Here is a 17,051-nt window from a genome sequence, read left to right as displayed (position 1 = left end):
CTTTGTCCAGGAGTGAGCGGTTACAAGCCTACGACAATATACAGACAAATGGATTTTGGCACCATTGCCGTAGCCGCATAACTTAAGGACACTGAAACTAGAGTGTATGCAGATATGTCATTAGAAAACCTAATTCAATTAATCTTTAGTTTTTTTCCGTCAGGCACTGGGCGCGATGTACGTGCGGTTGTGCATTTGGCATTTGGGAAGGGCACGGTGTGAGACTTTAGCCAAAGGGGACCGCTCGTTCAGCAAGGCCGTCGGTTGATGTCTTTAGCCAAGGGGACTTTAGCAAAGGGGACCGCTCCTTCAGCAAGGCCGTAGGTTGATGTCTTTAGCCAAGGAGACCGGTTGATGTTCTTGAGCCAAGGGGACTTGAGCCAAGGGGACAGCTCGTTCAGCAAGGCCATCGGTTTATGTCTTAAGCCAAGGGGACCTCACAGACGATGCAAATTTGAGTTCATTTTTAAGACGAAAAGGGGAAACCTTGCGCGCATTAACCGGACAGCTGCTGTCACGTGGCACAGCGGGCTCCTAGAGCCGAGCTCGTGGTTTTTAAAATGACAAGTTCGGCACCCCCCCACCCCTACCTTACACCTTCCTCCGTGATCCCCAGAGGACGGAGGTAACTTCAATTAGGCGACACTCGTAGCATCTCGTTAAAGCTACTGTACTGCGTTAAAGTAACACCTCCAGGACAAAGATCCCCTATGTAGCCTTAACAGACTGTTGGGGCAAGTGCTGTTGGCGAGCACCTATAAACACACACACATACCTTTAGACCAAGGCAAAGATTAAACTCAAATTATTTATTCAACGTCTTTATTTATTTGACTAGGTAAGGCCCACTGAGCTATATAGCTGTTTTTCAGAAGTGGCCTGGCCACAATATATTGTAGCTCAACTAAGTGGCTTATCACGTGGACATTTAGAGCAGCCTAGTAATCTAAAAGCATTTTTCTAAATGTGGAGGAAAAAAACGGAGGACCCGGAGAAAACTCCACGCGTAGCCTTAACAGGCTGTTGGGGCAAGTGCTGTTTGCCCAGAACCTATGAAGGCCGGCACGGTACACCAGAGGCTGGGTGGCCATCATCGCACCTGGCCACCTTTGTCTTCCCAGTGGCGATGTTTACATCACACCAGATACTCATTGGAGGCTGAGTCGACCTAGGGGAGGCCCAGGACCGGTTCAAATAATCGTTACTGGTGTTGGACGTGAGCAGGAATTCGAACTCGGGTTGCTGGGTTCGTAGCGCGGCGCGCTAACCGCTACACTACCGCACGCCTATACAGCCTCTCTCACATCGCACCGCCGTAATGCTTTGTGTCGTTAAGTTGGGCCTCTCTCTTATCATTGTCAAAAATACGGGTTCCTTTTCGTGTATCTGCCGGTTTAAAGGAGTACAGTCATTGCTCTCGACCCTCCGCACGCCGCGCTTTTTCATTAGAGTAATTATGAAGAAAGAAGCGCCCAGCGTGTGATTAACGACACAATCATTGCTGCATTCACCATCAAGGGCTTTACTTAACAATACTTTGCGTTTAAACCTGGCAGGTGGCATGGGAATGCATCCATTTTACATGCCACACACACACACACGCCAGATTAACGTATCATTGAACAGATACGCGGTTATTAGCGCAGGCATGGAGTTATACAAGGTGTTTTAAAAAGATGGACATGAAGGTAAGGTCGGGTAAGGTCATGGCAGGCTGGGTGACCCGAGGAGGACACGTGACCGGACGGGATGACAGGGGGGCCTCGAAAGGGGGAGGGTGAGGGTCACGTGATGGGGACCGAGGTTCCTCTGGAGGGTTCTGGAAAGGGGGCGTGGCCATGGGCGGAGCTCGGCCACGCAGCAGGGAACATAAGTCGACTCCCGTGAGCGATCGGGGCTGTCCATCCCGGGGAAGAAACCCTTCGTCTACGATCCTTGATCTTCGGTCTCCAAATATTCAGGCACGCGGACCAGGCATCTTGTGCCAATGCAGATCCCCCGGTAGAGGTCAAAGCTTTGGGCTCTTTTTTTACGTGCAGTTTGCTGCAGAACATGCGAGTGTGATGTACGAGTTGCTTGTGGTAACCGGAGACACCGGGCACCCTGAACTACATTTACGCCACTCTCATTGGCTCTGCGGGCCAGAGTAAGAGGCAGCAACTAAACCTGTGGAGGTTTGACTTCTGCCGTGGAGCGGTGAATATCGCCTGCGATTCCTGTCTTTACTCAATGGCACCTGTAGGTTTTGTGAGATCTGCGGTGGGAGTAAACAATGGGCTACCGTAAAGTCTCATAAAATTATGTATAGATGTAGAACTTCTTTCGCACTTCACGTAGTCAACCGTGCTAATCGGAGGTGCAAATTATGCTGTACCACTTTGGGAATTAGCTTTTTAGTGGCCACCAGAACTATGTATTTGATGGACATTTAAAAAAAGAAAACGTGGTTAAAAACCTGGATTTTTTTTTCAACTGCATCACCCAATCATAAATTATTGTATTTTTTTACATTTTATCGTGCACTCACTAATCTCATCTTGTGCAACTGCTTGCTTTTTTCTTTAAGAAAAAAAAATTCCGTCTGTTTTGGCCATTGCCCTGGCAGGTTGATGTCTACACTATTCAGAGCAAGGTTGACCTTGGGAAAATCTTGATTGTGCGCTTGGACAAGGAGGCGTTCCTCATGAATGACCCGTGGTTGTGTCGCTACGTGGAGGTCCGGGCTCAAGGCAACCAGGTTCTGAGATGCCCTGCCTGGTTCGAGCACGGCTCCATGGATCTACTGGAGGGGACCGGTAAGGTGCAAGGGTTGTGGTGGTCGGCGGGAAGGCGATGGGTGTTCTAAAAAGGCTCCGGCCCTCTCCCGGGAACATGTGTGGGAGCGGATCACTCTATGTGCCACCTTAGATCAGTGGTTTTCACTGATTTTCAGAGGGGGCCCACTTTCGCCGTTAAGGCATCAGTGTTGAGGGCCGCCACACCGCCCGCAAGGGGTGTTCTCACGTGATGTGCATCGTCGGGGTCCACACGTCAGAGTCCGCGCTAAAGGCCACAAAAGGCTGCCAGTGGCCAGCATACCTCATGATAAGCTCAATCATCACGGGTAAGTTGTTTTAACTTCAGTCTTTTGTCGCATGCTTCCACCCCCCATTCCCACCCTTTCCCAGCCCCCTTTCTACCCCCCCCCCCCCACTATGTTAGTTATCTCTCTCCCCCATCTCTCACCATCCCCATACAAAGTTTTCATATTCTACTCCCTACTTGGGTGGGGCAGAGAGCCCCGAATGCCCCCCCCCTCCCTCGTTAAGCCCCCCTGGCATGCCGGTCTCGGGTTGTGTTTTTATGCTGGCGGAGTTTCTACCCCCCCCCACCCCCTTATACTGTGACCGGTGCTTTGTATTGGGCTCGTGTTGAGTCGCAATAAAAGCAATAAGTGAAGCGATGCAGGGTTGGAATGAGCCATTGCAAGACCTGGGCATTTCCCCCGGTTAAGGCAGTCCTGGGCATTGATTGAACAACTGGGCAGCTATTGCAATGCGAGAGAATTGGCCCAATGGGATGAGAGGAGTAACCCAAAGGTGGAGGGACATCGTGGATGCTCCAATCATCTCCGGCATGAAAACACAAACGGGCTGCTGTGCTGGAGGTGATCTTGTAGTAGCAGTCCGAGCGTTGCTAGTGTAGTCCAAAATAGTTACATCGATCAGGACCGTTTGACTCTTCACTTCTGTATGGTCTTAGCTCTACGTTCAGAGAAATTGCGAATCTACCCTGATCTTGATCATGAACATTTGCTACATTTTAGGAACATTTTAATGCCATCAACAGAGGCTGATAAACGACCATTTCTGATATTGAAAACATTTATGAATTGCCCCTTATCAAAGTGGTGGAAGAGCAAATATTGTTTCCTCTTTTATACTCTTTGGTTTTTTCGGAAAAGTCATGTAGGTAAAAAATTTAAATAAATTAAATCACGACGTTTCGGGCACAACACAAGCATCCTTCTTCAGGTGGGGACAACTTAGCGAAAGCACAACCGCTTAAGTGTGTCTGGGGGAGTTCCCTCTTTTGTCTTCTTCTGGGTTTACAAATCGTGTATTTATACATATTGGAGTTTTGGCATAAAGCTGCCGTTATAATCCAACAATATTGCACGAAGGTAAGTACTGGACATTAAAACAAATCCCATTTCAGAAAACTCACATCATTCAAATGAAACTTTGGTAAGTTATATTTAATCTCTTTATTTATTCTTTTAACGTAAAAAAATTGCCGTTTTCTATCCTGCACTGTCCAGTGTTTTTGTCTTGAGACATTGCCGATAATGAAGGAGCTGAGATGCAATAAACTAATTGAGAAACAGAAAAAAATGCAGGTGCTTGAAGAGAAAGTCCTTTGACGATGAGGATTTTTGCATCGCTCACATTATTTATTGGAAATTTTGTTTTTTTTGGTGTGATTGTGATTGTGACTCAAAGACGCTGCGATCTATGCCCGGCGAATCCTACAGGTGGATGATCTTATGGCAGCCTGATCTTCCCCTTGGGGTAGACGCAGCATCCTTCGAGGACTTGCCCACCAATTCCCGTTTTAACACCCAGAAGATTGTCCACTTTGACGGGGTCTTCAATCGCACGTATGTAGCACCGGTGGCTTTTCGTGCTTTGAAGCTGTACGCTTCTCCAATTGTGTGTTTGGCTTATGCCAAACGGCGTACGGTGGTGGCATCATGTCCTGAGCGTTTATCTCCTCATACCAAAAGATCCACGTGAATATTTTGCTAAGATGGCCATAATGTACACCACGTATGTTTATACAGTATGTTGAACTTCTTTCGCAAAGTACGTAAACCACTCTCTCATCTCTTGTTGTGCTCCCCCCACCCCCTCATGCTCTTCCTTCTCAATCTTCTGTCTGTATCTCTCTCTGCCCCTCCTTCTCCCTGTGTTCAATCTCGTTTTCGATCTTTCTCCGTCCTTGCACCCTACCACTGGGAATAAACTTCCCTTGCAAATAAGCAGCACTGCTGAGCCTGAGCGACTGCCTCCAATTGCACAGTAGCGTCCTTCACGAGCCTCCTCCACCGAGGCCGATCTTGACACCGCTGTTCTCAGTCATCGGCAAGTTCACTCAGCATTATACTGGTAGGAACCGCCAGGTTACACTAGCCCACAGCGGATTATTGTGTCCGTCCGTCCGTCGTGCAGGGAGGGGCTGGGTGGGGATGGAGGGGCTGGGTGGGGAGGGGAGGGTGGGGAGGGGCTGGGTGGGGAGGGTGGGGAGGGGCTGGGTGGGGAGGGTGGGGTTGGGTGGGGGGTGGGGCTGGGTGGGGTGGGGCTGATCACCCCGTGGTGCCCTTATAAAACTCAACGTTTAACCTACTCACGCCGGCTTGTGCCCGCCCTCACAGTCGGGCATATTTGCGGAATACACCACGCCGCCATTGACCCTGGCCATTGACCGAGCAACCCACCGTTCCTACCAGCTCCCTCCGCAGAAATGTGTTACATCGTGTAGCACATCAGTCCCCTTTCCTCGCCTATTTATCCCCCTCTATCTGGCCAATCAGCCGTTAGGGCATGCGGTGGTTGGGCATGCGGGCTCTATGTCCCAGCCAACGCAGCCTTCCCTGCCAGAGGAACTCACTGATGGGACAGCGTCCACATCTTACAAGGATTTATTTAGCTCCTCACAAAATCCAGCCTGGTTAAACCCAGGATTGATTGTAGGCAGGCCAATCTGAATGTTTATCAGCGGCACAGATGTTCCATTCGGGTGTGTCCGCTGTTGGCAAGCATAGAGAAGGGAGGGCATGACATACATACAATACATGCAATGGATTGTTAATCATTTCCTTCGGTGGCCCTGAACCAACATACACTTCCATGGCAGGGTCCGGTTATCGGATTTCTCTTCAATCTCTTCACTGCTTCATCTCCAACCAACTCAACCCAACTGCCTCACACGTTCCCCTTTTATCCCCCTCCTCATTAAGTGCCCTCAGATGGCTCTCATTAAGCACGTGCTCTCCCCCTTATCGCCACTATCTCTCGCCTCCGTGGCGCCTACTCCGCGTTTGCATTCGCAGCCAGCCAATCACTGCCTCTTTCCCCAATTGCTGGCGTCTCTCCGTCTGCTGTCACCCAGGCCACCCGCCTGCACCTGCTTATCCTGAGCTGGCCTCACTGTTTGCATCCCCGTGCACGAATGCAACTGCTGTTTGCAAACCCTGCGCGCGTCACGCCACTACACTAGTGTAGAGGAGTACTGTGAGTAGCCAATGAGGGATGAGCGTAAGGAAGTGCCAGTTGGTGGAGAGTTATGCGAGGCGAAGGATGACGTAACGTCACGGGTTACGTAGGGGGACACTTGGTCGTCGTGGGGAGCCAGGGTAAGGATCGGCTGTAAGAGGTCTCTCTCTCTCCTCGTCGCGGGGCGGTGTTGGCTGATCCCCCGCCCCAGGCAGACGGGTGAGAGAGCCTAGGGGTAGCCGAAGTAGGCTTGACATATATAGTTATCCCAGGTCCAAGTGAAGGACTGAGAATAGAGTGCACCTACACTTATGTGAGTGTAGGATGCAGTGTGAGAGCGGGTATTAATAAACGGCAACCAGCCCTTATCGTATGCCTCGTCTCCGCGTGGTTGGACTGCACTACACCAGTACAGCGCACTGGTGTGATAGAGAGTCAAGCCACAAAAGTTACAATTTCAGATTGGTAATAATAGGGGTTTTCTCCTTTTTTCTGGCAACAAAACTGAAACCTTTTTACAAGGATGCATGTCTGCATTAACCAATGATGTAGATGCTTACCCCGAGCCCTCATTACTTTGATAGTGCATTGTCTTTGAGCTGTACACTTTTTGGCGTAATCTGGTCGAGCACCAATTGAGACGAGGCTCAAAAGAAAGCTGTCTCTGGTGTGGACCAATCAGCTTTAAGGACAATGCATATATTATCAGAGTATGTGTTTTGTTTGCATTTTGACTGCAAGTATTGTGGTTAATGCAGACATGAATCCTCGTAAAAAGGTTTCAGTTTTGTTGCCAGAAAAAAGGGGGAAATCCTATTATTATATTTTGGTACTGGAAAAGGAGGTCTAATGATTAAATTTCAGATAGATTTAACAATCTCTCAGCTTGTGCATGATTTACAATCTCAGATTATAAATGATGTGGATTGGCTCTCCAACACATCGGTGTGCTGTACTAGTGACGAATTGGCACGTTCTGTTTACGTGACAAACCTTACTAGTTGGCTGTGTCGGGTGGTGGCGAGTTTAATGACGCATTTATTTATTTACGCGATCTAACCCAAAAACATCTCTATTATGGTGTATTATATAGTAGTGTAGTGTATAGTAGAGTAGTGTTTAGTAGTCTAGTGTGTAGAATAGTGTATAGTGTAGTATCTAGTGTATAGTGCAGTGTATATCATAGTGTATAGTGTAGTGTGTGTATGTGGAACTTCTTTCGCATTGTATGTAGCCAACTGCGCTAATCGGAGGTTGTGGGGGACAAAGACAACACACACGCAAAATGTAGTTCTCGGTTTAGTTTGTTGTCCTTCCCTCGCACACCCTGTTCCTTCCGCAGAGCTGACTAGGACTTCAAATCCCCTTGGTTGGCCATTCGTAGCAGGCCATACACACATTTACAGGCACCCCAGTAAGGCCCCTGCAGTAACAGGGTTTGACAGTGCACGAACGTCATAAGCGCAGAGTTTGAACGTTAATGGTGGTCCCTTGCGGTGCCCAATTATTTTCAAGGTTTTATTTTGTGTGACCGTGTGAGAGAACGCAAGGCGCAAGGATAGCCTTCATCTTCAAGTGTGACCTTCGCTCACGAAAATAACTGCAAGCGGTAATGCAGAAACTATGTAAAAACAATGAAGTGCATATAAATAAGAACAAAAAACAGCGATGTCACAGAAAAAACGACCTCATAACAAAATAGACAAAAAACACCAGAGCACCAAACATAGTCGACTACATAAAATTTGATTTTCAGTCGCAAAAAGTTGGCTTAGACAAATTACTTTTAAAAACCATTCACGGTAAACATTAAGTTACAGATTCGTCGGCCGTAGGTTCGTGGCGACGAGTAATTAAAAGGGACATGCGGTTAACAAAACAAATTAACGGCGTTCAGCAATCGTCTGTTGTTTAATTTGACTTGGGTATGCAGCACGGGCAAAGAGAAGACAAGATAAATGCTTGCAAATCCCTTTTTTAGGTGGCAAACATGAAGCATGATGCATGCATTTAAATGTCACGTGTGCGTGTGGAGCGGCGTTGTATCTTGGCCTTTCGAGTAATTTGAAATTCATTGGAAATAATAATCCCACCCACTTTACTTTGCACCGCTGCACATGGCTGTATTGACGATCGAAATTGTACAATTTTCCTCCTTGATTATTATCAGTGCATATAGTTAATTGACAATAAACTTCCAGTCGTGGAAAGGTGATAATGAATATTGAACAGATTGGGGTTCCAGATTTTAACCGATTGGGAGAAAGCAAGTGTGAATAAAAGTGGGATAATGTAAATGTGCCGCATGGATGGATGTTCAAATTCCCGTCCTCAATACAGGGTGCTTAAAACAATGTGAACACTGCCGAGAATTTGCAACAATGCCACGAGAAATGTGCCTCCGGGCTCTGGAGACCACCTGCAGAAGATTCCAGGCATGTGTTGACAATGACGGCGAACAAGTGTAGACTTTTTTACTTTTTTAAGCTATTAACAAACATTTGTTATCATATTACAGTGTATTATCCGTTCATTTCTCATTAAAAACGATAGTATACCATATACGTGTTAACATTTTTTGAAGCACCATGTATTAACTGGGCAACGATCCGTTAAACCTCTCGGTGTATATTCACGCATTGAACGCAGGGTGAATTACCGTAACACGGGAGAAGGAAGCGCCGTCGTTTGCAAGTGTGTGCGATGTTGTACGCCATGTCAAATCGCTTCTCTTCTTTGATTCTTCCCGCACAACTTGCTCCACTTGGGAATTCCCCCCTCCCATCGTCGTCGTTTCTTTTTCAAGAGCTCCCGTCACCTTTTTTACAAGCTCCACACCTCCGATTAGCACGGTGGGCTACGTACGGCGCGAAAGAAGTTCAATGTACGTATGTACACCTTGCACAATTCAAGGAAACATGTTAACTGTTATCTTACCCTTAGGTTTTTTCGGTAAAGTCACGTAGGTAAAAAATAAAATTAAAATTAATACAAGTAAAATAAAAAAAATCACGACGTTTCGGAGGCAACACAAGCTTCCGTCTTCAGGTGGAACCATCACAGCACGATTGCTGTATCAAGTAAAGAGGGAAATAAGTATTTGACCCCCTCTCAATCAGAAAGATTTCTGGCTCCCAGGTGTCTTTTATACAGGTAACGAGCTAAGATTAGGAGCACACTCTTAAAGGGAGTGCTCCTAATCTCAGCTTGTTACCTGTATAAAAGACACCTGTTCACAAAAGCAATCAATCAGATTCCAAACTCTCCTACCAAGGCCAAGACCAAAGAGCTCTCCAAGGATGTCAGGGACATGATTGTAGACCTACACAAGGCTGGAATGGGCTACAAGACCATCGCCAAGCAGCTTGGTGAGAAGGTGACAACAGTTGGTGCGATTATTTGCAAATGGAAGAAACACAAAAGAACTGTCAATCTCCCTCGGCCTGGGGCTCCATGCAAGATCTCACCTCGTGGAGTTGCAATGATCATGAGAATGGTGAGGAATCAGCCCAGAACTTCACGGGAGGATCTTGTCAATGATCTCAAGGCAGTTGGGACCATAGTCACCAAGAAAACAATTGGTAACACACTACGCCGTGAAGGACTGAAATCCTGCAGCGCCCGCAAGGTCCCCCTTCTCAAGAAAGCACATATACATGCCCGTCTGAAGTTTGCCAATGAACATCTGAATGATTCAGAGGACAACTAGGTGAAAGTGTTGTGGTCAGATGAGACCAAAATGGAGCTCTTTGGCATCAACTCAACTCGCCGTTGTTTGGAGGAGGAGGAATGCTGCCTATGACCCCAAGAACACCATCCCTACCGTCAAACATGGAGGGGGAAACATTATGCTTTGGGGGTGTTTTTCTGCTATGGGGACAGGACAACTTCACTGCATCAAAGGGACGATGGACGGGGCCATGTACCGTCAAATCTTGAGTGAGAACCTCCTTCCCTCTGCCAGAGCATTGAAAATGGGTCGTGGATGGGTATTCCAGCATGACAATGACCCAAAATACACGGCCAAGGCAACAAAGGAGTGGCTCAAGAAGAAGCACATTAAGGTCCTGGAGTGGCCTAGCCAGTCACCAGACCTTAATCCCATAGAAAATCTGTGGAGGGAGCTGAAGGTTCGAGTTGCCAAACGTCAGCCTCGAAACCTTAATGACTTGGAGAAGATCTGCAAAGAGGAGTGGGACAAAATCCCTCCTGAGATGTGTGCAAACCTGGTGGCCAACTACAAGAAACGTCTGACCTCTGTGATTGCCAACAAGGGTTTTGCCACTAAGTACTAAGTCATGTTTTGCAGAGGGGTCAAATACTTATTTCCCTCATTAAAATGCAAATCAATTTATAACATTTTTAAATGCGTTTTTCTGGATTTTGTTGTTATTCTGTCTCTCACTGTTTAAATTAACCTACCATTAAATTATAGACTGATCATTTCTTTGTCAGTGGGCAAACGTACAAAATCAGCAGGGATCAAATACTTTTATCCCTCACTATATGAACAAACCTGTCCGTATGTCCAGTTGCCTGTTCAGACGAAACGTTGTAAGGTCAACTGCCGCGCAATAGATGTCGGCAGTGGCAACTACATCTGCAGAACATGAAGAACCAGCGGTATCTACATCTGCAGAACATGAAGAACCAGTGGTATCTACATCTACAGAACGTTAAGAACCAGTGGCATCTACATCTACAGAACGTGAAGAACCAGTGGCATCTACATCTGCAGAACATGGAGAACCAGTGGCATCTACATCTGCAGAACATAAAGAATCAGTAAAATCTACATCAACAGAACGTGAAGAACCAGTGGCATCTACAGAACGTGAAGAACCAGTGGCATCTACATCTGCAGAACATAAAGAATCAGTAAAATCTACATCAACAGAACGTGAAGAACCAGTGGCATCTACAGAACGTGAAGAACCAGTGGCATCTACATCTGCAGAACATGAAGAGCCAGTGGTGTGTACATCTACAGAACGTTAAGAACCAGTGGTATCTACATCTACAGAACATGAAGAACCAGTGGTGTGTACATCTACAGAATGTGAAGAACCAGTGGTATCTACATCTACAGAACGTGAAGAACCAGTGGCATCTACATCTGCAGAACATGAAGAACCAGTGGCATCTACATCTGCAGAACATAAAGAATCAGTAAAATCTACATCAACAGAACGCGAAGAACCAGTGGCATCTACAGAACGTGAAGAACCAGTGGCATCTACATCTGCAGAACATGAAGAACCAGTGGTGTGTACATCTTCAGAACGTTAAGAACCAGTGGCATCTACATCTACAGAATGTGAAGAACCAGTGGCATCTACATCTACAGAACGTGAAGAACCAGTGGCATCTACATCTGCAGAACGTGAATAACCAGTGGCATCTACATCTGCAGAACGTGAAGAACCTGTGGCATCTACATCTACAGAACATGAAGAACCAGTGGCATCTACATCTGCAGAACGCGAAGAACCAGTGGCATCTACATCTGCAGAACGTGAAGAACCAGTGGTATCTACGTCTACAGGAGATTAAACAATGTTTAAAGCCATTTTAGTGTACATGCCGTAAAACATGTTTGGAATCGACAGTAGTAAAGTTGGACTTACGAAGAAGCAGTGGAGTCACTGTTTTATTATTTTCAAACGGTACTGATGTTGCGTTTGCTGTTCACGCACCTGTCATGTGCCCCTTACCTCCGCTGACATCTATCACGCGGGGCAGTTTGACTTCTACGCATGGGTCCCGAACGCGCCCGGTGCCATGCGCAAGCCGCCACCAACCGCCAAGGCAGTGGTGGACTTGCCCTTCATCATGCACACTCTGCCAGACTGCACGCAATCTTGCATTGCCATGGCCATCACCCGGCACCTCAAGACGCATTTCCATACCGGTGGGTGCGGTCACCGTCAAAACTTCTTTGTTCGGTGTTCACGTGCAGCGCCTTAAGGCCACCATTGCACGTGGCGAGTCTACTCGCGTGTGTACGCACGTACGAATGTTGAACTTGATCATTGTTTTTTTTTACCCTTTTATCTGGCAACAAAACTGACACCTTTTTTTTTACAAGGAGTTATGTTTGCATTGACCACAATACCTGCAGTCGAAATGCAAATAAAAAAACATAACTCTGATAATGTATGCACTGTCCTTGAAATTGGCGGCATCTGGTCCAGCACCATGTGCGACTAGGCTCTAAAGAAAGCTGTCTCGGGTGTGGACCAATCAATTTCAAGGACAGTGCATACATTATCAGAGTTGTGTTTTTTGTTTGCATTTCGACTGCAGATATTGTGGTCAATGCAAACATGACTCCTTGTAAAAAAAAAAGGTGTCAGTTTTGTTGACAGATAAAGGGGTAAAAAAACAATTATCAGATTTTGCTACTGGCAAATGAGGTTCCAATGGTGAATGTTGAACTTATTTCGTGCCGCGCGTCGCCAGCTGTGCCACTCGGCGGTGCGGCGTGTGCGATGTAAGCAAGGGGTCGATGTGCGAGTGTCAGGAGCTGCAGGTCTCTTTCTAGTTGAGATGAAAACCTTCCAATCATCATCATCACCGGCAGCACGCCAGCAGGAATGTCACCATTGGCACGAGGAGCGGTTGGGGGTGCACGTGACTCGACCTTGGTGAAGGGAACGTTATTGTTCCAACTCACAACAAGTTCGTTCTTAGCTGCTTCTCCCCCCCTCCCACCAGCCAAAAACATCAACCAGCATACGTCAGCCCCCCCCCCTCCCCCCTATTTTTATTTATGGATTTTTTTTGCACTTTCTGTACGCAGCATGGACGGGTTGTGCTTTTTCTGTAGGATTTTATTGTATACGTATGTGATGTTCAGATTTGTGTACAATGCATTTTGTTTGGTGTATCTTGTAATTTTATTGTTTGTTGCGGTTGAACCCAAATCAAGAGCCGAATGGCTCACAGGGTAAATCCTAAGAAATTAAACTGAAACTTTATAACATCATCATTCCTATTCATCATTCCTTTCTGGAACCTTCTAGAACAGGGCTCGGCAAAACCAACATAACAAAGAACCGGTTTTTTTTGTTCGAATCCGCTACAAAGCTCGATATTTCAAAGAGCCCGGCTATGCACGCGGTGAATGAGATACGCTGTTGGTCCTTGATGGATAATGGTCACGGAGCGACAGGCCTTGAAGAGCCGCGCGCGGCGTCGGTCAAAACTTAAACCGGAGTGTGAATGGCTTGAACAAAAATGTCACTGAGAATGTTGGTGATGGTGATGATGCTGTTCGTGTGTGTATCTACGCAGGGAGAGGGATTGGGCTACTTTCATCCTCAAACTCTTTTGTCGGTAAAGTCACGTAGATATAAAATATAATAAAATAAAATACTATTAAAATATTTTTTTTAAACCACGACGTTTCGATCACAACACAAGCGAGAGCGTCTTCAGGAGGAAAGAGACGATCGCTTGTGTTGTGATAAAAACGTCGTGGTTTATATATATATATTTTTTTCTATCTACGTGACTTTACCGATAGAATCAAAAAATATTGATTCCTGCAGTCAAAATTCATCCTCAAACTGTTTGGAAATATCTGCTAAATCATTTCCGGATCATTGAATTCTCCCCCCCCCCAGGTAAATTCCCATATTCCTATAACCGGGGGGTCAGCTACCAAACTAACAAGAAGAGGCATTTCTTTCTAATTCGATCAAATATAAAAAAACCCCACTAATTTCAACATCCCCAATGCACGCAGTGAATACCGCGACGGTGGTTTCCTTCCTAAATCCACGTCGCGACGGGGCCATCGAAGAACCGACCCCCTTCTCTAAAAGCTTCCTCAAATCTCCCTCCCACTCCCCCCCCCCCCCAAAAAAAAAATCCCGTCCCCTCGGTCTCCTCTTCTGCCGCCGAATCCCTCTCGTCCACATCCTCAGCCAGTCCCATGCTCTCCCGAGCCCCCGCTGCATTTTCACGGAATTGTTTTAGCAAAGGGTTGTCAAGCTTGATTTGAAGCTTTCGTGACTGCAGGAATTAGTCTTTGGTTCTGTAAAGGAGAGCCGACACAAGGTTGCAGGGGGTTCGTCTTTTAATCCTTTTCTCCCATCCACACCTGTCCCCAGCCGGCCCAATCTCGTACCCGCCAAAGGCCCCTTCTTTCCTGCCCGTTCTCCCCTTATATCTACTCGATTACCCCTTCCACTAACCCTCCTATTGGTGGGAATCCTTCCCCTGACACCCCTACAGTTATTTCGGTAAAGTCACGTAGAAAGAAAATAAAAAAAGGGTTGTCCCCTACGTGAGCTGTGCTTCACCTCCCCACCACGTGACCGTTACACGAGCATTGTCATCTTCATTGGAGGGCATTTTTTGAGCGATGTTGGGGGGGGCGCCGACACGGTTGTAGGAGTGAGCGCACTGGATGTAGCGATCAGCGGGGTTCCACCAGTTTGCATCTCCAGGTGAGGCAGTTGACGCAGTGGGAAAAGCTTCTCAAAATGTTCCCCGCCTCTGTCCTCCCAACAGGTGTGGATGAGAGAACACCGTAGTTCAGGGGTCCCCAACCAGGCCGAACAGCAGGAGGTGAGCGTTTTGGAAAGGCCACAAGCTCTAGCCCCGAGCCAACATGAGTAAAAAACAAACGTCGCTGGAGAGCTTCTTTGAAAAGGGGGAAAGACCCAATGATGACCCCCCCTCCCCCCGGTCCGTGAAAAAAAATTGTCTTCCACGAAACCAGTCCCTGGTGCCAAAAAGGTTGGGGACCGCTGCCGTAGTTGATGGGCAAGCTGCGGTCTGTTTGGCAAAGTGTGAGGACTCACGCCTCCTTTGAAGAACATCGGCCTGCGTGGAAGAGTAGGCCAAAAACACCGTCTTATCGAGCTCCCTCAAGCGAAGGCCCTTCCGACAGCAGTGGCATGAACGAGAAAAACGGGGGCTGCACCGTTTGAATGTACTTGCCTTTAATGTCACGTCCGCCAATGGACGTGTGCGTGTGTCTTTGCAGACGTCCCTTGAGCAGTTCCCTGACGATCCTTTCCCGACACCAGAAGCTCTGAAAGCGATTGACGAGTATCAGGAGGAGCTCGAGGTCCATCGCCGAGAGGAACGCGAAGCTGCCGCTCAAGTTTCCCTACCCGAGCCCTCATAAAATCGCCAACAGTGTCACCAACTAGCCCGTGCTACAGACGGGGTTATTTTCCCCATTGCATACCTGTCAACCCATACGGGTTACCCCGTATTCTTGTAGAGGGAAATTTAGTTTTCAGGCCCTTACGGCGTTCAGCCGTTTCAATACGGGCATTTTTTTGTCTCTTTGTGTTTCTCCCTTGTGATGGGACTTTTCAAGATGAACGTTGAGATTTGTAGGGCACGGGATGACCATTAAGGTCTGAATTGGTCTGTAATAAGGTAGGGCACTGATAAGGGGTTGACAGGGATGCCATTGGCTGACATTCTCTCAACTGTTCTCACCTGAATCGTTTCTCCACCATTGGCTCTGCCGCTCCTCTTGATCACTCTCAACGCTCACCAGACACCTGCCACTACCCACGTGACACTATCACCAGATACTCACTATTCACCTGATACTGTCACCAAATACTCACTATTAATAGAGTAGACACGAATTCGACTATAGCCACTTAGACACACCAACGCTTGGGCACCATCTGGTGCCTCAATGTTCGCAGTGGAAGGTAAAACATGTTAGGGCTTTAGTGGTTTAATTCGGTATATCTCGAGTACGTTATGGCGAGGCACCACACGGTAAGACGGGATTGGGTATCGATACGCTGAGTACGTGAATAGCGAACGTAGGCAAAGCAGGAGGGCGTCAATCAGTGTGTTACTCTACACGCCTGGCTAAGAATTACCTCGAAAGGTGTGAAGCATAGGGAGAATGTACTGCATGGGTGTTTGCGTTGGTGGTGTATAAGCGAGCTCTTCGATGTGTTTTTGGGATTGTCCTGCGTGGTGTTTGGCATGGTGTTCGATGTTTGGCTCCCAAGTGGGCGATAATGTGGTGCAGTGGTAACATTCATGGGTTTGATTTTCCTGACTCTGGCACAATTCTGTGTAAAGTTTGTATGTTCTTGCCATGTTCTGCCTGGATTTCCTCCGGGTTCTTTAATTTCCGTTCATCGATAAAATGTCCCAGTACAAATGGTAGTGGGTAAAAAAAAACATCGCAATGCTACCACATTCCTGCGGAGGGAACGTTGGGTTGCTCGGTCAATGGCCAGGGTCAATGGCGGCGTAGTGTATTCCGCAAATATGGCCGACTGTGAGGGCGGGCACAAGCCGGCGTGAGTAGGTTAAACGTTGAGTTGTATAAGGGCACCACGGGGTGACCAGCCCCTCCCCACCTAGCCCCACCCCTCCCACCCCCCACCCAGCCCCACTCTCCCCACCCAGCCCCTCCCCACCCTCCCCTCCCCACCCGGCCCCTCCCCACCCTCCCCACCCAGCCCCTCCCCATCCCTCCCCTCTCCACCAAGCCCCACCCCCCCATTTTTGGATGCACGACGGACGGACGTACACAATAATCCCCTGTGGGCTGGTGGAACCAGTGGGTTCCTACCAGTAAAAACAGCCACTCAATTGGGTTGACACGGAGCGACGTCACTCCGAGCTACAAACAACAAACTCGTCAGGACTTTTCTGAAGAGTCTTCAGACTGTGAGGCTTACCTGGCAAAAACTATCGTGATAATATAATGCGTCGGGTGTTTCTTCCCTTGCCGAATAATCCCCCAGCACTCGGGGCATGTCAGAAAGCACATTGGAGAGCTACAATGGGGAAGCT

At 47.6% G+C, this 17,051-nt stretch overlaps 1 long non-coding RNA gene across 1 annotated transcript; it reads left to right on the top strand.

The window, feature by feature from the left end:
• The first annotated feature begins 1,827 nt into the window (after positions 1 to 1,827).
• Positions 1,828 to 16,578, top strand: LOC144734453 (uncharacterized). The gene is made up of 3 exons (XR_013588518.1): positions 1,828 to 2,196; positions 2,606 to 2,795; positions 15,253 to 16,578. It is a non-coding gene; the product is annotated as an uncharacterized LOC144734453 (long non-coding RNA).
• Positions 16,579 to 17,051: the final 473 nt, after the last annotated feature.

Source organism: Lampetra planeri, chromosome 51 (assembly GCF_965212315.1).
Source record: "Lampetra planeri chromosome 51, kcLamPlan1.2.h2, whole genome shotgun sequence".
NCBI lineage: Eukaryota > Metazoa > Chordata > Hyperoartia > Petromyzontiformes > Petromyzontidae > Lampetra > Lampetra planeri.
Note: the sequence above shows the minus strand (reverse complement) of the source record. Positions and strands in the feature narration are given on the sequence as shown.